This window comes from Tamandua tetradactyla, chromosome 22, assembly GCF_023851605.1.
Source record: "Tamandua tetradactyla isolate mTamTet1 chromosome 22, mTamTet1.pri, whole genome shotgun sequence".
Taxonomy (NCBI): domain Eukaryota; kingdom Metazoa; phylum Chordata; class Mammalia; order Pilosa; family Myrmecophagidae; genus Tamandua; species Tamandua tetradactyla.
The window spans coordinates 30,807,228-30,833,379 of NC_135348.1; the positions used below are offsets into that span (position 1 = coordinate 30,807,228).

A 26,152-nucleotide genomic window follows, 5' to 3' on the forward strand; every position below is an offset into this window, starting at 1 on the left:
AATAAAAAAAGCAGGGTGAACTACAGCAGTCTTAAAAAATATGAGAAAATTAATAAAAGTGAAGAGGCTATAACTGTATAGCAGATGATTTAAAGAAAAAGTGATACTATATTTGCAAGTGTTGGAGCAAAAAATTTAGTATATATCTAAAGTATAAAATAAAATAAACTATTTAACAACAAACATATCAACTATTTCTAAATAGAAATCATCTAAAATGATATAATCATGTTTAGGTGATCAACTAAACAATAAAATCAAATCCATAAATAAAAAAAATAATCCAGGAACAAATGTTATACATAACTTACAATTAATTTACATAAACTCAGAAAAGGGCATGAAAAGTACAAAAAGTAATGATTGGTGATGTCATCAAGATGGCAGTGTAAGAACTAAATAAAAGGGCTAATCGAACAATTTTGTCTCTCTAGAGGATAAGGATGACTGGAGAATGACTTTACAAATACTTTAATGAAAATAAAAAAGTTTAATAAAGGTAAGAGAGTGATGGGGCAGATTTGCTTGAATCTGCATGGTTTATGCAACCAACATCAGTGATATCTGAGCCTGGGCACCTCCTGGCATGGTTGCTGAATGCAGAGGCTCCCATGATGGCAGTTCAGGGTCCCACATACAATCAAGTATGGGAATGCAAGGCCACACAGACCCCTGGTGGTGCTCTAGTTGTCTGAGCAGATACATTCAAAGGATCTCCCTGAAATCAGTGCAACCTACAGTGAAACCTTTGCAAACAGTACACACTCCCAGCACAGACCTTAATTGCCGGTGCACCTAAATAAAAAGACCAGGTCTTTGTGCGCTGATCCCTTCTGGCTCTGTGGTTACGGTCCCCTAATTCAGAAGCCACTGGGGGCAGAAAAACTGCATGGTACTGAGGAGCTGATATGGCCGTGAAGACAGGGCTGAAAGCTGGAGTGCAAGGTTGGTCCAGAGTGTTGGAGTGGAGCTCAGCAAGTTGTAGCTCATGGAGAGGAAAAATTGTATGCAAACAAAGAGATAAAGCCAGGGTTCATGAAGGAGGAATAGAGTAAAGGAAATTTGTTCCTGGAGGGGAAACAGTTGCATATATTAAGGTAATCTTGAAAGTTACTGAGCACATTTAGGGCAGAAAGACCTGAGGAAAAGCAAACTGGTAATCACTGTCTTCTCTAAAGGTTCACGAAAAACTGGGTCAAGCACTGAAGAAGAGCTTTAACATAAAGCCAATCTACACTAAAGCATTAGGCAATCTACACTTAATCTACACTAAAATATATGACTTCCATAATTAGCATATAGAAATAATCAAATGCCCAGACAGCAACAAAAAGATTACAAGTCATGAAAAGAAAGAAGATACAGGTCAAAGGAACAAATTAAAATACCAGAGGAAGCCCAGACACCGCAGCAACTACTCAAAGACATTAGTCAAGTCTCCTAAATCAGTACAATGAGCTATAGGAAAACCAAGGACATAGAAGCAAATGCCATCAAAAGATGATGGATGAGCATAGAGAAGTATTAGAATGTTGAAAATGGAACATAAAGGATTTTTTGACCGTGTCAACCTTTATAAGATACTTATTATAGAAGGTCTAAGAACTAAGTTTTTTTTCTTACAATCATGTTAACTCCTATTTATTTATTTTTCACTTTTAAGTAGAGAACTTATAGGCATGTAGAAAAATCATGCAAAAAATTTAGTGTTCTAATACCACACAATTGTTGACACTGCGTCTGTGAGGTGATTTTTTTACAATTGAAAGAATATTAGAATTGTACTATCAACTATAGTCTAGATTTATGTTAGGTTTATTTTTCCCACGTGCCACCCCATTAACACTTTGTACTAGTGTCATACATTTGTTAAAATTCATGAAAGAACAGGGTTACACTTGTATTATTAGCTATATTCCAACATTTATGATAAGGATCACTGTGTTATACATTCCATGCATTATATTTTAACTTTTATTCTAGTAACATATATGGCCTAAAATTTTCCCTTTTAGTCACATTCACGAATATAATTCACTGTTGTTAATGACAACAATAATTTGCTATCCTCACCGCTATCCATTTGAAAACTTTACAATCAACCTAAACAGAAACTGTATAAATTAAGCAACAGCTACCTCTTCTCTACTTCCAATCCATCCCTTGGTCACTTATATTCTAGATTCTTATAATTAGTCCATTTCAGTGGGATCATGCAATATTTGTCCTTTTGTGCCTGGCTTATTTCACTCAACGTAGTGTCCTCAAGTTATATCTATGACATCACATGCATCAGAACTTCTTTCCTTTTTAAGGCTGAGTAATAGTTCATTGTATACATATTCCACATTTTGTTTATTCATTCATACAATAAATGGACCCTTGGGTTGTTTCCCTCTTTGGGCTATTGTGAAGAATGCCACTATAAACATTGGTGTGAAAATATCTAGTTGCATGCCTGCTTTGAATTATTCTACATATATACCTAGTAGTGGGACTGCTGGGTCATATGATAGTTCTATACTTAGCTTAATGAGGAACTGCCAAACTCTTGTCTATAAGAGCTGCACCATTTTACCTTCCCACTAGCAATGAATGTGTGCCCCTATTCTCCACATCCTTTGTAACACTTGTTCTTTTTTCCTTTTAATAATGTTTTTTTTCCTTTTAGTAATGTTATCTTGTGGGTATGAAATGATATTATTTGCTCTAAGCCTTAGTTTCTCTTTCTGTAAACTTAATAGATTATCCACAGATTATTGTAAGGATTAACTGAAAATAATGCATGTAAAATATTTCTGGAGCATATGGGTGCTCTTTACATATTAGAAATTATTATTATCAATACTCCTGCTACCACTGCAGTAGGTTGCTGTTGTTAACAGAATAATTTTAATACCCTTACCACCATTTTTCTTCAAAGAGTTAGTGTTTAGTTAAATGATTGCATATAAGATCATTACGGAAAAATATTCAATATTTTTGGAACTCATTTCAGCAACAATAAACACTGTGTTCAGATATTCAATATCATGCTAGCAGGAGTTTTTAATGAAGAAACAATTGTCACACTAAAGTGTCATGACTAAGAGATTTGCTGATATTTTAAGAAGTAATATGCATGTCATTGGCTAAAACAGAGAAGAAAATATTATTAATGTTGGTGTGTATTATTTAAACCAGACTAGGAATGATATGTTTAACTTGACTAGAAACTTGAAATGAAAATTAGTAACATTTCTGGCATGTCTGGTGTTGACATATATTGCTATATAATTGCAACATTCATCAAGACAAAATATGGTTAGGGAGCTAAAATTACATTGATAAAATCATCCTCATACACGGGAATAGTGAACCTACAATGTGGACTACTGAAACAATTTCTGATTATATTCTTGCAATAATTCATAAACTCCTAAATTTTTGTGGACATTTTCATGTGAAAATAGCAGCCTTATTACAGCAACAAAGATCATGATTTCCACAATTGATGGATTTGATTAATATATCCTTGTTTTGCTTATACACCTTGCTAGTATTCGTCAAAATGATAATCTCAGGGCTGTAAACCACAGTAATAACTGACCTTTATGCTGCAAACTGTATGACCAGCGATCTGTTGGAGTGTTACAAGGAAATCATTTCATTTAATTCTTATAATAAAATTGTGAGGTAAAAACTATTATTACATCAAATTTGTAGGTAAAGGAACTAGATCTTAGAGAGATTGATCTAAGATCAATCTAAATTGATTTAGATTGATCTAAATCAAGAGGTTGATTTGGTTATAGAACTAAAAAGAGATTTATGTCTTTATCCAGTTTGTATTATACTGCTATTCACTTATTCACCCATTTACTCAGTCATTCACTCATATTACTAAGTGAGAAACTTGTGTGTTACAAAACTGTTCAAGGAATTAGGGACATAGTTGTAAGGGAGAACTGAAACTGTATCTAAGAAGAAGGGCAATTAATTTTTTTTTTAATTATATAATGTTTTGAAGCAGAAAGTATATGGTTTCAGAAACTTATGTTTATGTGTTGATAATTTAGTCAGTGTTCTGTATTAAATCATTTCCAACACAAAGACATATTCAAGTCCTAAATCCCAGGTCTGTGAGTGTGAACCCATTTGTTAACATTTAAAGATGTTATTAGTTAAGAGGACACCAAACTGAATTACTATGTGCCTTAGTCCAATGTGACTGGAGTCCGTCTAAGGAAATTCAGGCCCAGGAGGAGAGAGAAACGGCCATGCAGCAGGCACAGATTGAGTTATGTGTGCCGGTGAGACACGCCACCATGCTATGGACTTTGGAGAAAGCATCCTACTGCTTAAACCTTGATTTTGGATTTCCAGGTTCTAAAACTGTGAGACAGTAAATTCTTATTGTTTAGGCCAACCAGTCTGTGGTATTTTGATACAACAACTCTGGAAAACTAAGTCTCCAATCACTGAATCCACTGTTACTAGATTTATCAGAGAATTTTAGAAGTTTACAGTACATGGAAAAAGGAAATATCAAGCCTGGATGCTACACAGCAACCGAACTTCACCTTTGCTAGTGCATATTGCCTTAGACCTAGGTATCTAAAAATCAGCAGGAAAATTTAACACAGCTATTTCAGAAAAATCAAATACTTCCACCACAAGTTCTAATCCCCCTACTTCCATTATCATTTTATAGGATCATTTTCCATAAATGATCACGTGGGAACTCTGTGTCAAATGGAGTCTAGGGAACTTGGTTTTTGACTTTCCCCTTTTTACAAAACGCGTGCTGAAAGACTGGAGTAGACTCTGAGTCAGCAAATCTGTCTTACCTGAACATCTTAAAATTGACTTTCAAGATATACTACAAGATGTATTATGATACTACAATTGTGCTGCCCATTCCTAGACTTTTACTGGGGTCTAGGAATTGAATAAGAAGAAAATAAACAAAGAAAATTAGACCCCATTTAAGTCTATTTAATATTTTTCTTTCTCAAACATAGGCCATTTGAATAGTTACTTGTAATTCCTCTATGTAGTAGTAATAACTTATACTTTATTCAATTCCCAAGTATATAGCAATTAAAAAATAAACAAAAATGGAAAGAAAAGTCATATATTCACTTACCATTAAATTTATCTTCACCTATTAAATATCTTTGCCTGTTAGGAGTCAATCAGGCACTTTTTTTTTGAGAAATAATTAGCTGATTAATGTGTCTGGAAGAGTTTTCACAACTTTTATGGGTTTTGCAAGATATTGTACATTTAACTTCATTTAATTGGAATTCAGAGGTTTTTAGTTTTGGGTCTCTTCTTATTTAAAAACTTTTTTTAAAAACAGATTTAGGTTATAGTGAGAAATCACTGCTACTTGCTAAAAACTATGCCAAAGGCTAAAGTAATAGCATTAAATAAATGAGATTTTTAGTAGTTCAATGTTTATAGCCACATTTATTTTAGATGACTGAATTGAAAGACATTAAATAATGTGGAAAATATGAAACACTTCATGAAGAATCCAAAGAATTTTGATGCAAGATTGCAATTAGTTTCAGACCCAGGTCTGAAATGGACTTTCATTTTAAACATCAGAGCACACAGGGCACAGAACACTTTAAAACCCTATGAAATTAAACCTTTGAGAATTTTTTTTCACCAAATCCTTGAACTTTATACAATGTGCAATTTTGGAAAACATACTGTATGAAAATAAAATTCTAAGGGAATGGGGAATTTATTTTAGTGTTAAAAAAGAAGCATGCAATTCTGAAATTTTTTGTGGAGTGAAAGCATTACGAAACTTTAGAAAAAGAATGTTCTTTTGCAACTATAGGAGAAAAATAAAAAAAAAAGAATAATCCAATATTATACAGGAATTTTTGAGCACTTAATATGTTGTAAGCATTTATCTATTCATTCTCCAAATCAAGAAATATTTGTTGAATACCTAATATATAAGGCAATTTGGATACAGAAGTGAACAAAACAAAGTCATGCATTTAATAAAGGCAACAAAAGTGACCAAATAAAGAAAAATATATACAAATAGTGATTAATGATAAGAAGAAAAAATTTGTGTACGATATTGAATTTGAGGAGTTATTTTATCATTTTTAATAATTTTTTCAGTTTAAAAATTATTAATGCATAAACAATTGCTGACTTTCAGCATGCCACATATATTAATATGGTCTGCACTGATAAAGACCCAAATATTACACTTGATTTCACGTTTGAAAGTATAAACTGAGAAAACTAATCATGTGAGCATACACATTCTACAAACATGCAACCATTCAGAGTATCGAGAGTAGCAGAGACCATTATTTATTGTGTTATTTTCATTACAGGCTTTTCAATAAAATTGTCCCCAGACAAAGAGAGATCCAAGAAAAGAAATTAGTTGCCATTCAACAATATGGCTCAAAGACAAGTAATTTCTATTAGTTTATGTGTAGCATTTCTTTAAAGCTGTGATACGTCTTGTCCAAAGGCAACAATTATTCAGACCATAAAATGGAGCTAGAAAAAAAAGACACAAAACAACCTGTTTCATTTAAACAGCCTTCTTAATGTCAGAGAATCTTTAGCTGAAAAAAGGCACTGCCTTCCATTGCTAGCTTGTGCTGAATGAATAATTTAGAATGAAAGCAGTTGCAGCATAATGATAAAATTACAAAAATCAAAGGGTAGGTGCTGCAGCCAAATATCCACAGGAAAAATAATCACATTTCTTACTCTTCTATTTACTTAGATGTTTTTTTAGTTCATGCAGATGTTTCAAAAATGATCATTATATGGGTTTCTTTGTGCTATTTATAATTTACTTGAAATGCTTGCTCTAAGAAATTTTACTTGTCTATTTAAAACATCTTGAGCCTGATTCCTTTCTTGTTTTCCAGCAGAATGCATGTATTAATGATAGGTGAAGTTCAAGGTAAATGACTATTTGAGACCAAAATGAGGAGTGGGGAGGGAGGATGCCTGCTTAGTGCCAGGTGCAAGTGTTTTACTGTTTTATTTATTCCTCACAACAGCTTTCTGAGTTATAGTTTTTTTTATTTTTCAGATAAAAATCGAAGATCACATAACTTTTAAGTGCTGAAATTATGTTTTATTAATCTGCTAAGCACAAACCTACTCCTTCAAATATATAGCACAGCCATCTGACCATTTTAAATAATAATGAATGCAATAGTGACTTTAAGATAAAATATACATAAAATAGAAATTGTGTCATTAGGCCTGGCTTTAAAAACAGGATGATTAGTACTTGGAAAGTTTTCATAAATTTGTAATCAAATCTTGGCTTTTGGGGGTACCTTTAAACAACGTGATGTTTTTTTTTCCTTTGTTACAGCAGAGTCACATTTTAATACATGGATTCCTGGACTTCCTTGTAAATGAAATCTCAGCCTGAAGCTCACTGGTTGGATATGGGCTTCTTCTCTGATTAGATTCATACTAAAATCCACCGCATGTCAAATCGACCTAAGAATAAAAAGTCATATCTGCACAACTACCTGAATGGCTTATTGATTCAGATTTTTAAAATAGTGAGTTCAGCAAAAGCAGAAGGGTGACAAAACCAGTCATTTCAACCCAAATGGTTCATTCGCTAGTTGCATGCGGTCACAAACAGAAGAAAGGGCTATCTCCAGCAACATAAGGCTGTACGCTGTCACTCGCTGTGTATATTACGTATTTCCTTAACAAGGAGGAAATCAGTGCTGCCACTTTTTGCCTAGCATTGCTTGAAATATTCATAAAAATTTATTCTAAAGGAGGCCAATGCTGACTTGTAAATTCTTATGTTCTGATTATTTATATGTAACTTATTAAAGTATTTTTTGGATTAAAAAAATCCTTAGTTACAAAAGTATGGCTTTTGCCAGTCTTGGCTTTAAGAATGTATCATTATCCTATGCCATGATTTTCCTTTTGTATGTCTGTAATAGGCAAATGATTTTAAAGATCCATTGAAGTTTTCAGATAAGAGAGGACATTGGAATTCACTAGGGCTAATATTCATGTAGGTATATTAAATAAAGAATTCTCTTGGAAATTTTCTCTATTATGTGTTTACTTAAATTCTGTGTGGCTGCTCCACGTAAGAAGACGTTTTCCACCAATATAGGAATCAGAGCCTTCCATTGTTGTTCAAATCTGTAATTTCTCTTTTTCATATTTCTACCCTTTGAAACTGTTTACCATTAAAATAGGTCTATATCCTCTTACATGCCAATATATAACTTGCTTTGGTACAAATTAAAAATAAGAAAACTTACTGGGAATGGGAAATCACAATATATTTGATGTAATAAACAAAATACAGTTTCAGTGTGTAAATTATTATTGCAGTGCAGAAGTTGATTTTATGTTATATGGGGGGAACATAAATGGAGGCTATTCATTTATGAAATTAAGCGTCTTGAAGTCACAGAACAAGTTAAAATATCTGAAAATTTTGAGTTGTCACTTAATACATGCTATGGATGTAGTAGCTTCAGTGGAACAGTAGAGAGTCATAATTATCTTAAAAAAAAAAAACTTAATAATTACTGACCAGAACATTACTATTAGTAGGAGATGGAGCTGACTATCTGGTAGCTAATATATAATTTGCTTCAGGCCTCTGTTGTTAAAAATGGGTGTGTACACTAAGATTATTTAGGACTTTAATTGAACTGTTTTTACACTGCATGAAATGTATTTGCATTTACTACATCAAAATAAAACATAAAGGAGCCTTTATATAATTTTCTGTTTTATAGTGTCTTCTCTTTTGGAAATTCATAGAGAAATGAAGATTTTATGCTCCAAATTTGAGATGCAGTTGCCATGACAACCAACAGGCTCAGTATTGTATACCACCATTCAAAAGGTATTTGAATATCAGAAAGCATCTACTACATTATGTATTATTTTTTTTCTGGATTTAAATAATAATATAGCTCTTTAGTTTGTTTTAAAATGTGTGCAGTTGTTATAGTTTTAGCACAGGTAACTGAAGAAAAGTATAAAGAAATGTAACAAATGGATCATTTGAGGAATTCATGCATTTTCTGAAATTTCTGACTTGGGTAATTATGCCACAGTGAAAAAGCTTAGCTTTGTATAACATAGATACCACTTAAATAATGACACAAATAAATATAACATTCAATGGTTTAAATGGCTTTGGGACATTTACCCAAATTTAAATGATTTCCAATGCTTATTTCCAATCTTAATCTTTCTTCAAATCTTAATGTTCACACTTCCAGTCATGCTTTCATGTCTCCACAAGGGTATCCTTGGAAGCACTCCAACATGTTTCCAACCTGAACGCAACAGTTTTCCTAAACCTGCCTTCTTACTCATTCCCTAAATTGTAATACTGGCACTGCTGCCTTTCAAATCACCAAGGCACAAATATCAGAGTCTTTTTTTATTTTTTCTTCTCCTGTCCACCATTATTCAATTATTGACCAATCCAATTGCATCTACCAGTAGAATAATAATCGGGTGATCCTTCAAAACATTGGTTCAATACTTTTTTTTACTGTCATAAATAAATGATTTTCTATTAATACACTTTACCTCTTTTATGTTAATCAAGCTTGTTTAAATGGTCTGTCTTTAAGTTGTTTAAATATTAATAATAAACACATTTAGCTGTTCATAAACACTACCAAATTATTAATTATTTGGTTTAGGAATTTCGGTATCTAAGGATTAACCCCTTTGGAAATGAAGCCGCATTTTCTGTGATTTTATAGTGCAATAAATAGGCCTTGGGGTAGTGACATGGGAATGGGGAAATGGAGGAGTTAAAGAGGTCAGAAAGGCAGGCTATGGCAAAACTGGGGACTGGCTATAATATGGTGCTTGGTTATATTCTGTAGCTATAAGGAATCCAAGAGATGTTTTTCAGAAAGAAAATTACTTCAAGGGAATGTTGAGGTAGGCAATTCTTGTAGAAGTATGTAAAATGACCTATAGGAGACAGGTGGCAGGAAACCAGATGGAGATTTCCTATGTATGGTTCAGGAGATAGTCAATGGGGATAGTCAGTGGAGATATTGACAGTGGGTTCAAGTGAGCTGATGACTTGAAAATTGTCTTGGTTTTAAAGCAAGGCAAAAGCAGTATTTCAGTAGTGTTGAAGAAGTTGTAGCAACATAGCATTTGTAGTATTGCTTAGAAGTAATGTCTTGAGGTATGGTTAGTAGTGATTTAGAAGGATCTTGAATGATTATTACAATTAAACTAAATGGGAAATTAGAGAAAGCCCTTGACACAGCAAGGAGAAATAACATAAACAAATGAACTGAATGAATAGTGTGGTGCTTGATTGTAGACTTATATAAGATGATTCAAAATGAGAAAGCTCTAGGAATAAGCATACTGGAAAAGTGAAAATACATTTGGCATCTCTATGTAAAATTAGGACACAGGTAGACTTCATAAAAGTCATTTGCTAAATATCACACTCCTTCTCATTAGGAATCTGAATTAAATACTGCAAAATTTGGCTAAAACAATAACCAGGAATATAATTTCACTATGTAATTTTTGGTGTTAAAATCTGAAATTTTACTAGCTAATATGCATAAAATCAGGACAGTGCAAAGGAAATGTGTATTTTATATATGGGATAACTTCGGAATATACATAGAATATTGAACATGTATTTATCTCTGCTCTCTCTTGAACTCTTGCTATTATGAGTAAATAAAACAAGATAACAAAGGCAAAGAAAACAAGGAAAAAAATTGCAAAAGAGGAGATTTCAATATTCCTTTGAAGATGAAGGAGGAAAAAGAACAAAGAAAGTTGAATACCCATTGAGTACAGAGAGAGAATACTAGTGAGAAACAAGACAATTCATACATCAGAGACACAGAAAGACTGAGGAATGGAAGGCATCAGCTAACTAGGCAAATAGAGGCAAAGCTTCAGACTGAAAAGAGACTTGGTCAACATTCTGTGATAGAGATTAAGTATTATGGATTATTTAGACCCTTAGGTCATGTCGTCCATTGCATTCTGTTAGGCCATATCTCTTTCCCTAGCCTAGGACTTTTATTCAGTAGAGAAACTGAAATAGAAAACTTCCAATATTGAGACTACGAAGCACAGTGTAAACAAAAGCAAGCCTCCTTACATAAAACACAGGACAAAGTAAGGAATCTCCCTACTAGTACAGTGAAAACCTGTATGTTAAATGTGACTGAGTTTAAATCATATGGCACCTAAGAAGGAGCCTGGGTGATTGCATAATGAAGAAATTATATTCTTTATTCACATTTTGGAGAATCCAATGAAACGGCAGTTTCTCTGCTATCACTAGAAACACCTTGCCCTAGGACTACAGATTATAAATATATTTTTGTAATCTCTAGAGGAATGAAAGAAGGATGAGACAATAGATGATATTTAAATTTAGAAATTATGGAAAAATATACTCACAGACTTCCAACTTGCACTCAGTATTAATTTTCTATGACCTGGACCACTGATACACCTTGTTTTGTACACATTTTAAAAACGTCATCTAGAACATGTTAGGATGATCTTAGATTGTCCTTTTTGCTGTTTAATAGGCTGATAGAGGGCATATTGTATAGAATAAAATATCACCTTTCAAAAATGTTCTTGAAACTTGATCTATAATAATAAAATGTCTTATGAATGTACTTACACCATTTGTTATTCTTGTATATGGAAACTAAAGGGCTAATCAGTTTTAGATGAATCGGAGATTATTTCATGTATTTAGCATCATTATGCATACTCGTCATAAAATAAGCATAAGCCTATATTTAAATGAAGCAAAAGGGTCGACAATGGAAACTCAGATTTGTTCTTGAAATTAGGAATTCTTGTCCATAAAAGAGACATGTACAGCAATTTGAAATTTTCTCTATGTCACCTTTCATCTATATTGTTGTCTCAATTTTGAACTTTATGAACAACAGCTCACAGAATATCTGAAACGTGGGTATGCTTGTACATTGAATGAATAAATTATCAATTTCTGAGACATGTATTTGAATTCAAAAAAAATGAAATAAAGTACTAAATAAATTACTACTTGAGACAACCTGTGCCACACATCTTACATCGAATCTCACACAGCAATCACTTATGTAAATATTCATGATTACTATTATTATTATAAAGTAAGTTCCTGGTCTTCCAAGACATATATGGGCTGGTTTGGAACTGTTATGTACCCCAGAAATCATGTTATTTTAATCCGATCTGGTGGAGGTAGACTTATTGTTTGGGTGGGACTTTTAATTAGATTAAGTCCATCCTGATGCTACCCACCGAATAGTGGGAAGGACCTTTTGATTAGATTACTTCCGTGGAGATGTGACCCCGCCCATTCAAGGTGGGTCTTGGTTAGTTGACTGGAGTCCTTAAAAGAGCTGACATGGAGAGCAGAGTTCAGCTGCTTGGAGACAGGCAGAAGAAGTTCAGTAGGAGGCCACTTGAACCAGGAGCTGAAAGCATGAAAACTTCAAAACAAAGGGCCAGTTGATGTCACCATGTGCCCTTCCCACGTGACAGAGAAACCCTGGACATGATTGGTCTTTCTCGAGTGAGGTATCCTTTTATTGATGCCTGAATTTGGACATTTGCACAACCTTAGAACTGCAAATTGGTAACCAAATAAATCCCCTTTGTGAACAAAGAAGCCAGTCCACTTCTGGCATATTGCATTCTCACAGTATTAACAAATTGAAACAATATGTTACAATAACATACGTAAAACTTCATTGATCATCTACATTACGCTAAGCACTAGGAAGAGTTTTCTGTTTAATCATAATCTCATGTGAAATAGGAATATTTGTTTGTGTTTTTAATGTGGGCAAACTGTACCTCAGAAAGTTTAAGTAATTTGACAAGGATGCATTTTATCAGGGTTCAAACATAGTTATACCCGAAAGCAAGCTCAGCGTTTCTCTACTGATCAGCAAATGTACCCATTTACTCAAGTCTTAGATTAATTTACACATTGAATGAAGTTTTTAAGATTTGAGTAAGTACATTTAATTCACTTGTGAAATTTCCAAATTTAGTGGCATAAAACATTTATTTCTTATGTTCACAGATTCTGTGGGTCAGGAATTCAATAAAGGCACATTCCAAAGTGGAGGTCCCCATGATGTGTGGGACTCTAGTCAGAGGAATTTGAAGGCAGGGGCTGGGAATCCTCTGAAGGCTTGCTCACTCCCTCTTCTGGAGGTTGATGCTGGCTGTTGGATGAAACGTACCTGTGGTTTCTCCAGGTACTCAGGGCCTCCTTACACATGTAGCTGGGTTTCAAGAACAAGTTTACCAGGAAAGAGAGAAGTTCACACCAAAGCCTAACATTCTACTGACCTTACTTTGGAAGTTCCCGACCAGCACATCTGCCATGGTCTATTGTCTGGAGAAGTCACAAACACCCAGGTAGAAGGGAAAGGGAAATAGATTGTATTGCATGAAGGGAAGGGGCAGAGTTCTGAAATAACATATAGGGACAGAAATAATCCCATGGCCAGTTTTGAAAAACACTATAACTTTGATAAGCAATAATGATTTTGACCAAAGAAATAAGAAAGAGATATACAGACATGCACTAGAGTGATAAAGCAATTGCTTTAGTTTGCTAAACATTTATGCAGTTCCTCCAAATAAAATTTTGGTCCTGGAGTCTTTGTACAATATATCTGACAAATACTACCAGGTAGAATTTCTATGCTGATGGAAATATTCTATATTTGCTCTGTCCACAAGGAAGTCACTAGCCACATGTGACTATTGAGCTCTTGAAATGTGGCTAGTACAACTGAGGAACTGAATTATTTCATCAATTTAATTTTCATTAATTTAACTTGAAATTAAATGTCAATTCTTAATTTTTTATCTCTCTTTTTTTTAAGTAAGATGATTTAGCATTAATGTAGCAACCATATGTATAGGCATTTGAGGTAGTATAGGCTCCTAAATTAAAACTTGAGCTCTGTACAAAAACTTTTAGCTATCCAGATTCTGTAAAATCAAACTTTGGATTAAATTGTTTATTCTTCCAATAATGTGTTAAGTGTTTGTAATATGGAATTAATTTGTATTATGAATTTGAAATAGCCAGTTCTAACCCAAACTTAAAATTCAAAGATTTTTATTTGAGAACATGCTTTTTTATGGTGATGGAATGCTAGTAATCAAGGGGTTAGTAAATTAGTTAACTTCTAATCTCAGATGTTAATAGTCTTGACACTGCTTTAAGCAGTTTTTGAAATTCTTTCAGAAAATGAGTTTTATGAAATCAAAATAATGCCAGATCTTGTCTATAAACAATAGAGGAACAATTGCTAGGGACAGCAGACATAAGTATTTCATGGCATGCTAAAGACCTGTGAGTCTCAAATGCTGCCCACTTGAATGGCATAGAGATTATTTTTTAAATAGCAATGCTCCGACCCCTTTCTCAGAGATTCTGATTTAATTGACTTGGGAAGTACATTAGTACTTTGTAAAGCAATTTAAGTAATTTTAGTATACATCCTGGATAAAGAATCACTGCTATAGATAAAATTCTTAGCCAAAATAACTTTTAGTTTTATATATATACTTACATATTAATTCACATGGATATAACATCAATTTATAATGAATGTATTTTTAACCTATAATACTATATTACTGAGATCTAGCTGCAAACATATATGTAATGAAAAATCCTGTTAAATGGACTACAGTAGGGATGGATGATAAATCCTAGTTCTTCTCTTAATTTGGGCTTTCACAAAGTGATGTTTATAAGAAACCAAATGGCTTAACAGTGAAATTATATGTGCTATTTAAGGAAGTCACTAAAAACTGAAAATCTGTATTCAGTCCAAAATTATATGAGCTAAATTTTGTTTGGCCCTTTTTTTTTCCAAAATTGAAAGAATAGAACATAGAAAGCAAATACAACCAATAAATTTAATCTTAAATAACAGAGAATCTCACACAGGGAAATTTGACTATACCTCTATTGTAATTATCATCAAAGAAGTAAATCTTCTTTAGAGCCTGGCATTCCTTTGGAAACATCTTATTGTCATTCACTAATTTAAAAGATGGAGATTTAAAGATAAATAATGGGGCTAATCTATTGATTTCAACCATCATTATAAGCTAATATATCTGTTAAGACAAGTAATAGGCCATCTGAAAGCGGGTCAATGACCAAGAGTTCGTCATCTCATTAACAAGAGCGTTGGAAGCAGAGGACTTCTGAGGCTGAAGGACTTTTAGTGATTCAAGTTCAGCTTCTCCGTTCTTCCCTTATCTTTCTCCTCATGGTCACAAGAGGGCTGTAGTCAGCACAGATATTGCTTGGAGAAAAATATTCCCGAACAAAAGAGGAGCTAGTCTAATTTACGTGTCTTTTTAAGAGTAAGGCTATCTATCTATCTATAAACCCTAAGAGATTTCCTATTGCACTTTGCTTAAACAATCACAGACAAGGGAAATTAAATCATCATGCTTTCTTTATCTTATCAAAGTTGGCCCCTGGGGTCAGAGAGGACTGTTATTCACATGACCATCCAAAAACTGAGCAAAATATGGGTTCTGTTAGCAAAGAGGAAGCAAGAGGAAAATTGTTGCATGGACCAGTGCCTTTCAAACCTTAATAGATGGGGACCTTGTTAAAATGCAAATTCTGACTCTACTATGCTCCTAAGTGATGCTGATACTATTGATTGATGGAACACACTTAAAGTAGAAGGACACAGGCTACCAATACTATCAACTGAGATATTAAGCTTACAAATATATTCTCCCCTTTTTCTTAGAGATGTTTTCAAAATAACCCAGAGTGCTGAGGCTGATATGGGAAAATAAACACCAGAATATAATTATTGGAATCCTTATCAAAATGGACTCATAAATCAAACAAATGAATATGTTTCAATATATATAAAATCAAATCATTGTGAATTAAATATGACACTTGAGTTTATTAACACAAAGACGCACAAACTTATAATTTGCTACTGAATAATGAAATAAATGCATAGGAAATAATATAATATAAAGAGGAAAATATATATGGACTTTTGAATCAGAAAATAATTGTCAATTTTATATATTAGGTATAAGCCAAGACCCATTTGGAAGATATTTTTAATATTTATGATGAATATTTTAGAAATTATAATATCTTTTCAACTAGCTACTCTTCCAGTAACCAAAAATACACAGAGTCCCCTATGTTACCAACTTTAAAAAGTGACTCCATCCCCTTGCCCAATTTGCTTTTTTGGTAAAGGACAATTTGTTTTCAACTGGCTTAATATTATCTGTTGACTGAAATATGTGTAACTCATAGCTCAAAGGCAGCAGTAATTCACAAAGTGTAAGCCATGCTTGTCTAAATTCTGCGCCAGAAATGTAGTACCAACTCCAGCAATCTGTAAACACATTACTAGCAATGTATTAAAAGCTAAATTCTTCTTCTTCAAAAAAGAATAATTCCGCAACTGAACAATTCTAATAACTGAAGACCTTAAGATGACTTACCGCCTTTTTGTTTTAGAATTTTAAATTTGTTATTGTCAAGAAGATGTTCTCAGGCTATAAGATGTCCAGGGTCAGCCAAAAGGGTAACCCAGCTAAGCCGCAGGCCCCAGAGAGACAGGATGCATGCTGCTGTCCACTGGTTGTGCAGTCAGTTATGTGCTCTGACAAATTATTTAATTGACTTATTATCTCTAGACATAATATATTAAATTGATGGAAAGTGTCATATGTTCCTGGATAGCCCTGCCCCGTTTGTTTTTGTCACTGCTCTCAAAACCTGCAGTATTTTAAAAGTCCACAATAAATATTTCTTAAAGTCACAGTTCTTGAAAGTAGTATGTTCAGGGGATTTTCAGAGAGGCTTTCAGCCCTCTGCTGGCTGGGCCTCTGAACTGCTGTGGATGGCTCTCAGAGATCCAGGTGGAATTCTTCACCTGGGGTTGCTGGTATGCGTGATTAAAGCTGCGTGTCTGCATTTTGACTCCTTACCTAGCCAAAGTTCTGGTGCTCAAAGTAGGTAAACCAAGCAAGATCCATTCTTCACAAACAGCTGCCAGACTGAGTTTGACATTTCTTAGCGTGTTGCTTAAATAGTCTCAAGTTCATGGTAAATAAGGAACTCATGTATTTTATTTTCTACTATATCCTTAGTGTTCAGAACAATGTTTGGCACATAGTAAGTGTCCAATTGTTGAGTGAATAAGTAAGTATTTATGTTTATATAGTATTATTTTCCTTCTTCATTTATTTAACTGGAATTTGGAAATAATTCCATCTTCTTAATGAAGAAGCCATAGATGATTAGATACCATTAATTGACAATCTGCATAAAGAAGTTTTTTCCTATATGATTTTGTCTCTTTTAAATTGCTCTGTAGTATCTTTATCAATATTTTATATCTGTAAGGCATAATTTCCCTACAGCTTCAATAATTGAATGTGGATGCAAAGGTCTTAAAAATATATACTTAGAAAAAGATTTGTGCTGATTAATGGGGAATTGTGGAAAAAGTTTTGCAAATACAGCTTTGAAAATTTTTAGCATTCTCCATTTAGATCATATTCAGCACTTACAATGTGGCTCATGTCACCACAGGCAGTTCTCATTTTTCTACTGTTTATTCTGCAGGCAGCATAAAGCAGAATAATGCTTTTTCATTATGATCATGTATGCAGCCTAGCTGCTGAATTACTAAATGAGGACTCAGGACCAAAATCATAGGTCTTCTTAACAACATCATATATTATGATATTATGATAATTTCTTAATATTAAATAATAATTTTAAGAGGGAAAATGAGCCTCCTTATCATATCATTAAGTGTAAATATATGAGCAACATTATTATATACCTAGTCCACTCATCTAAAGTTTCTCCTTTCATACTCTCCTTTGTTTATTTGAAACTCTACTCATTTTACTCTAAAATAACATTAGATAAGAAAACTTTATAAAGAAACGGTAGTCTCTGTTGAATCAACAATTGCTGAATCTTTGGCTTCTTCATTTGTGAAAAATGAGTATAGGATTGATGTGCCAGAGGGCTAGCTAGCTATCAAAATAGATGATCCTTCCATCTAGAGGGCAGATGGTCATTCAAAGGTGTTTTGAGCATGAACCCATTTGTAAATAAAACCTTTGATAAGGTTATTATCAGTTAAGGTGTGGCCAAAGTGAACGAGAGCAAATCTTAATCCAATATTGTTGAGGTCTTTATAAGCAAAGGAAATTGGATGTGGAAACAGAAGCCAGAGAGTGAAGCACATTGCCATGTGATGGGAGCAAACATGAAAGTCAAGGAACCCTGAGGATGGCTGGCAAGATACCACCAGAATGCTGCAGACTCTGGGAAAAGTATGGCCTGTTGAAACCTGGATTTTGGACTTCTAGCCTCCAAAACCATGTGGCACTAAAAAAATAACTTGTTTATGCCACCCAGTTTTGTGGCACTTGCATGGCAGTCCTGGTGAAAGAAGACCTGGCGAGGGCTAAGTTTCCCCTGCTTTCTCACATGCATCTGTACCTATGTGGCATGTGAGCAGAAATAAAGGGTATCCTTTATGACTAAAACATTTAAGGACCAGATGGGGCTTCTCCATAACTTCTGTTTCCACTGTCTGGTTCCAGAGGGCTCTGAAGCTGGGAGGTCACAAGATATTAGGAACTTGAATCTCTGAATCATTATGTGGCGGCGGGGGAAGCTACCCACGAAGCAGAAACACTTTTGTTGGACTACTTCATACCTAGAAAGTCAACTATTTGAAGCCACTGCCATTGTGAGGTTTCCTTATTTCAGCAGCTGGCATACCCCTAACTAAACCACTTATAACTCTGATTCCACTTTCTGTATTGCAGAATATTAAATAAATAAGTATATAAACAACAATTAAAATTAACAATGCTAAAATATAATTAAAACATATAACTGATGACCACAAGGCCTTGCTTTTAAAATGATAAATTGTTATTAAATAATGAAATGCCATAAATAGCATTTAATGAGTTAGGAACTAAACATTCTTTTAAACATTACCAAGATCCTGTGAAGTAATTATTATTATCCATTTTGCACATGTGGTAACTGAAACTCAAGAAAGTTGATTTTCCCAAAGTCACAGAGTTAATAAGTTTTGGAATTTGAATTTGAATATACAGCTTTGAAAATTTTTTATCATTCTCCATTTAGATCATATTCAGCACTTACACTGATAGAAAAGAAGTCTTTCTATCACCAAAATTGATTTGTTCCAGCCTAATTTGTCTTCTTCTGAAACAGCTCTTTGAATGATTGTCTCATTAGTCTCTTCCTATCAACAGAACTACTGATAGCCTATACAAGATGCCCCTAGTTTCTGGTCAGCAATTCATACTACAGACCCTTGAAATTAGAATGTAACTATCATTGCCTTGCTGAAACTAGTCAACTCGACTTTCATTTTACATAGATTCAAGAAGCATGGACTTAATGGAATAAACCTAGAATGGAATTCTGCTAAAAATCACAGTGGAAAATAGTATATACTATGTTATTTACATAAAAGTTAGAGCAGGAGTCAATAATATATAATACATAGAATATACTTTGAAAGCTATATTAGAACTTTGTGACTTGGTCACCTTTGACTGGGGTTATAAGCAAACAGACTTGCATTTCACAGTAGCAATATTGGTAAGTTCGTGTGTGTTTTTTTTTTAATTCAGAAAATAAGATAAAATGCACATTTCCCCTCAGAAATATATCCACATTCATTGTTCAGGTAACTGCTCTATTAGACACCTGTGACCGAATTTCTTTCTAGACAATTTCTTTTGATCATGCTCATGCTGATTCTTCCATCTGGAATGTCATTTCTCTGCCAACATCCTATTTATCTCTCGAGGTCATTTAAAGTTTCTCTGAAGTTTTCCTTGATTTCCTCCATAAACAGTAAAAGAAATGCACACTGTAATATATAATTCTCTATCGGTATATGAAACTTAGCTATTCTATGGTACAACTTGTGTTTATGAATTATCAGATCATAAGCTGTTTAAAATTATGACTCTTTGTATTCATCTTTGTTCTACAAAGCCTAATCGTATCTGGGATAAAGCAACACAATAAAATACTGAGCCTGGTTGAGTCAGTCTTCAGTGACATTTGAAGTGACATCTCCCAATTTCCCCAACCACAACTCAGAACTCAAAGACTTCCATGTACTTATCTTTTCTTCTCAAATCATGCATCAAAGTCTTTTTTCAAGATATATTATATATATAACTTTTCTTACTCCCAAGACATAGACAATCTTTTCTGCTTATCTGTAAGTTTCCTTTCTGAATGATTGTGGAGATTTATGAGTTTTCATCTTTCAAATGGCCATACAGAGAACAAATATTGAAATATAAGATATGGTGGGTACAGATACATTTATTTATTACTATAAAGCAGTTATGCTTTACTTAAATAAAAAGGAAATCATTATCTTCAACCCCTTCTAAATTTTATTTTAATCTTTTTTCCATGACTATTAACAGAGACTTTTGAGCATGTGAAGATTAAATTGTAAAAAGACACAAAATTAAGAAAACTGGGGTATTTAAAGGCTAGAGTTAAAACACTAATACATTTCTTTTTCAATGAAATTAGCAGTTATCTCTCCTTACTATATATTCCTTTCTACATTTACCTTGAAATCAATCTCTGTCACCACTTAAGTTCTATTACTAGTGATATAAAAAAGCAATCAGTATCTAAAATGTACCCATTAATACTTCTATTTTTTCTGAGCATATATATTCTTTGAAAAATGTGGAAAATATATACTGTGTGAATTAAGATATAAGGATTATTTTTAAACTTTCTTAGTAGCATCATTCTTGAACCATTTATATTAAATGAAACCTCAAGATGGGTAAAGTTCTACTTTATCAAGCACAATCATTGATTGTATAGCTTTTATATATGCAGTTGCAATTGTGACAACCAGGAAAACAAGAACAATGATAAAAAGCAAAAAGGAAAACTAAGCAGATTTTTGAAATAAATATAATTTAAACCCTTTCATTTACATCCATTATAAAAGTTTTTATTGTAATAGATTTCAAAGCAATAAAAATTTGTCCACAACTTGATTGCATGATGTAATAAATGGCTAATGTAGATGACTTAGGTCATAGCTTAGAAATTTATTAATGATAATGGATGAGAATCTATGATTAAAACAACTTTCAAGACAAAACTACTGAGATGTGAAAGAGACTGAGAGAACCACCTTCAACAGCAGGGCTTGGGTAATAAATCTTCCACTTCTGCCCAGATGGTGTGTGATCCAGTGTAAAATATGTATGATACATTTATATCCATTTCTTCTATTCAGTGTTTATATAACTTGTTTTGCTAGGAACTTAGGCCACATCATTAATCTTCTGAGAGCCATTTCTGTTAATTATATTTCACAGTACTTCAAGAGAAAAGTCCATATTGTCATTCAAATGATATTAAAGATAAAAAAAATGGACTAGATATATGCATGTATTCAGTACAATCATCATAATGAGAATTGGAATATTCAAGGTATTCACTTGAAATCTTACTAGATTAGTAAAATAATTTTGAATTGTATCCTTTTAGTCTAAAAGTCTTTGAGAATATAGAATAGATCTAGGAATATCCTTTGGACTATTTTTACATGAATGACCTTTGAGATTTTGTTCTCTCCTAGAATTATTGAGATTCAATAAGAAAAAGCTAAAATCAGGTAGAATCCTAATGCATTACCTTAGATTTGGTTGGAGTGTATCTTCTGGAATTGTTAAAAAATCTCAATTTTTGGAGGATTTCCTTGGGATTGTGTCTATAAAAAACCCCTCCATAATTCTAATAATTGGAATTGCTAGTCATTGCTTCAGAAATTTTTTTTAAACTCTGTATATTATTTGCTGTCTGTGTGTTTATTTTGCTTGACTCTGCTTTATGCTGAGATGTTTCAGGCAGGCAGAAATGTGCAACACTCAATTCTGGCTATTACATGTAAAACTTATTTCATAGGTTATGTATTAGTTAAGTTTTTTCCCCTTCATTATTTCCCTACCCTGGAATTTCATTACACGAAAAATAACTTGAGAGGGATGTGGGCTGGAGTGGGAACTGACATGAGATATTTGGTTTGATTCTGGTCTCAATGACTGCTACTGTTTGTATTTCTGACAGGCACCTCAGCATCTGTCCCGCCCACCGCACAAACAGGATGATGGCAGGCCATCTCAACATCAGGAGGAAAACTGTGGTATCCCTCCCTTTATTTCTTTTAAACTATACGTCAGAATTAGCTTGGGCTGTGGCTGAGGAGGCGATGATGTGCCCACAGCTATGATATTCCTGAAGATACTGGTCAGGGATGAGGAGTGTGAAAGTCGAATCAACGTGGAACAGACCGTTAAGTTCACATCATACAAAATGCCTTATAAACCTATATTCTTTGGAGCACTGGGAAAGCATGGCATCCTTTGCAGAAGTGAGAAAATAATGGTTGTAATCTCTGCAATTGCTTTAAAATTGCAAATCCATCGCCTTACAACTGCAAATTCATCAATTACTTTGCAGCACACAAGAGCAAAGGTGGATAGCTACCCTAGTAAGCTTCCTGCTGAATATTCTCCAGTGGTCATTTTATCTAAGTTGCTGGGCTGGATGTCAGCCATTGGAAAGAGAACTGGATTGTTAGAAATTTATGGAGTGAAAAATGGGGGTGAAAATCCTAAATGAAGACTGAAACTATCCCATATAAATATAGAAAGGACACTCATCAAAACCTTGTTGTTGAATTGTTCTGTACATGTGGGGCTCGGAGTTTAAATTTCTCTGGAGTATGAATTTTTAAAAATGAAATCATGAGTGGAATATATCATTATGGGTAGCAGATTTGTTTTGGAAAGAATCAGGAGCGATATTCAAAATAACTGGTATAAAACAGGGTACCTACAGTATATTTCAATACTGGTGCATAGTAATGGAATATCAACTCTGAGAAAAATGAACAGTTTCCTCCAAAAGCAGTGTTTTCTAATATGAAATACCAGTTTACAACCTGTATAAAATGTTTCACTTATAGGATGAATGCCCTACAACTGCTTGGCAAAGATCTGTGATTTTCAGGAAACGTTTAAAATGATCTCATTTTTATTTACCAGAAAAGTTTATCTTTTACATTTGAAAAATCTGACCCATAAAATCACAGCTAAGAGGTAGAATAGTATAAATTTGCAACTAATTCTTATATCAACTAAGGATGAGTAGAAGGAGAAACTAGTAACCTAGCGGTTGGCACAGCTCTTAATTATGAAAACCAGAATTTTAACATACTCTCTGACTTGAGTACATGTTCTTAACCATTAAACTATACACTCACTAACTAATAAAATATTTCCTCATATTGGCTTCCAGGGAATTCAGAAGCAAATTTACAATTGAATTTAGCAACTCATCTTTCCTTTGATTGAACTTACTGCTTCTATTTGTGTTGTTATGGGTTGTGAGAGGTTGAATAGATAGAAGAAAAGATTTTTATCAGAGGATGAACAGATAAGATCTTTCTTATAAATAGGATATGGTTATTTGTGCTGCAGATTAAGAGATAAGGGTGAAGACAGAGGAAAGACAAATGGCAGGGCAGGTTTGAAGAGTTGCAGACATATTTCATGTTAGCAACCAATGATGATTTGTTGTGAGAGTGGCAAATATAAACCACTCTTAAGAAAGAGAAAGTTGTAGGAGGAATGGAATGATAGAATAAGGAATTGTAATTTGACCGGAATGTTCTTCAATATAAGCAAGGAATCAAGAGAAAATGAATAAATTAATATCACATTTTGTAGAGAGATGGCTTATAACAACAAACTGTGCAAAACAAAACTATAGTCACGTTTATTCAGAAATCTCCTCTCTCTCTCTCTCACTCATGCACACACATTCATGCACACACAAACCAGCAATCTTTTAGGACTTGACAGATTTTCTAAAATTTAAAAATATTTATAATGCCAGGAAAATCAAGAAAGGGTGAGAAAACAGGTGTTATCTTCAGAAAAGTATTATATAAAACTATTGAAAGCATTGGAGAAATTAATGTTGATAGAAGCTGATGAATGTAAATGAGTTAATCATAACATAAGTATAATCATGGAAATAGTAGCAATTAAAAGATGCATAATTAAGAAAATACCTATAGCTTTCAAAAATAGCATTCAATTTCATTTTCAGGGCAATTCTAGGAAAGGCAGGAGAATTTGAAGTCAGAAAGTTAAAGGAGAAGGCTAATAAGTTTCCTAGAACAAGAAGAAAATGGGGATTTCAGGCCATGGAGCTCAATCGATGTTTTCATGAAATTATTGGAGATCTGGGGATAAAAGTGGGGTACGATTTCGAGGAGTTGTAAGTGTGATAGAAGTGTGTGAATAAACTAAATGTATTCTATCACGGGACTTAATCAACTACTTAATCTCAATCTCAGATGCCCTGTTTGATTATGTTGACAATTTAAGAGCACATTCATCTAAATTTGTAAAGTATTTAGACATTAACCAATATAATATGAGTCATCTAAATTGTACATTGCAAATAAAAATTATATCAACCATTTAAATTGACACTATAAGAAATGACAGTAAATTATTCAATGACAAATAACTCTATCTAGTTAAATGTCATTCACATTTTTATGGAATTTACTTGTCAGAAAGATAGCTCACTATTGAAATGATAAATAGTATGGTAAATGCAGGAAAAGGTCAATTAGTAATCTGCTGTTTTTGAAAGCAACATCCTCTGGCATTTATTATATTATATTATATTATATTATATTATATTATAGGCATATTATTGCTTTTTATTTATAAAATGGAGATGGGAAATTTTCATGACATCTCTCAATCAGACTAAATAGAAATTATGTTTAAAATTTCCATTTAAAGAAAGCATAACATGCTACTAATCAAATCCATTCTTTTTAAATGGCTATATGGATAGGAGGTGCTGAAAGATACTTGGAAGGAAAGAAAAACAGCTACTGTAATATTTGTAACTCAGGATTTAATTCAGCCAGTAGAAGCTATAACGGCAAATTTATATAGTCAAGTCTGAGTCAATTATATGTAGCAAATGCCAAAGTACTTTTGAATCCACGTAAATGAATCCAGATTTCAATCAGGACAACTAAGTAAAAAAATAGTCAAATGATATAAGAATAGTGTGCCATATTATTTTGTGTAGAGAACTGAAATTATTCTGAATGATTATATATATTTTTGTCAGTATGAAAATAACTCTGAGTTCCCATTTTAAAGTTTTTGTGTTGTCGATGTAAGTGCTTATGGCAGACTGAATATACCCCCCAAATAGGTCCATGCTCTAATCACTGGAACCTGTGAATATGGGAATACATGTCAGAAGAGACACTGAAGATGTGATTAAGGTTATAGACCTTCGATAGAGAGAATATCCTGGATTATCTGGGTGAGCTCATTTTATAGCATGAGCCTTTTAAAAGTAGAGAGTCTTTCTTTGCTGAAGTTAGTGATAAACGTGGCAAAAAAAATAGGAGGCAGAAGGGACATAGCGGTGTGGAAGTAGTCCAGGCTTTGATGTGTTCTGAGATTTGGGGCCGCTCCCTGCAGTATGAGGAGGTCTCTTACAGGGCCTTGCATCTAGCCAGCAAGGGACCCAGTCCTGACCACATCAGACTGAACTAGACCAATAACCTGAAAGAGTCCAGAAACGGAGGCTCCTCTGGGACCTCCAGAAGGAAATGCAGTTCTGCTAATAACTTGTTTGCAGCCCGGTGAGATTAGAAGCAGAGATACCAACCAAGCCCACTGGACTTCTGATTTACGGAATCTCGAAAGATAAATTTGCATTGTTTTTAGTCATACAATTGTGGTGATTGATTACAGTTTTAATAGAAAGCTAATACAGTGTCTCTTCTGCTTTCTTTGTTTCTTTTATCAAGTCATGTTTTCTGCTGGCCCAAGTTTTCAGGACATCTGAATGCATATTATGATCCAGATTTATTTGGTATGAAATGCCCTCTATTTAACTGTCCATATAACAAGATTTCAT

At 33.5% G+C, this 26,152-nt stretch overlaps 1 long non-coding RNA gene across 4 annotated transcripts in view; it reads left to right on the forward strand.

The window, feature by feature from the left end:
- Positions 1–26,152, forward strand: part of LOC143666321 (uncharacterized) — a 247,769-nt gene that overhangs the window by 58,293 nt on the left and 163,324 nt on the right. For 2 of the 4 annotated variants that reach the window (XR_013167525.1, XR_013167523.1), the window contains exons 2-4: positions 8,778–8,887; positions 22,250–22,325; positions 26,043–26,107. This is a non-coding gene — a long non-coding RNA (uncharacterized LOC143666321). The remainder of the gene's footprint in view (positions 1–8,777; positions 8,888–22,249; positions 22,326–26,042; positions 26,108–26,152) is intronic. The other 2 variants (XR_013167524.1, XR_013167526.1) reach the window with 2 other exon arrangements.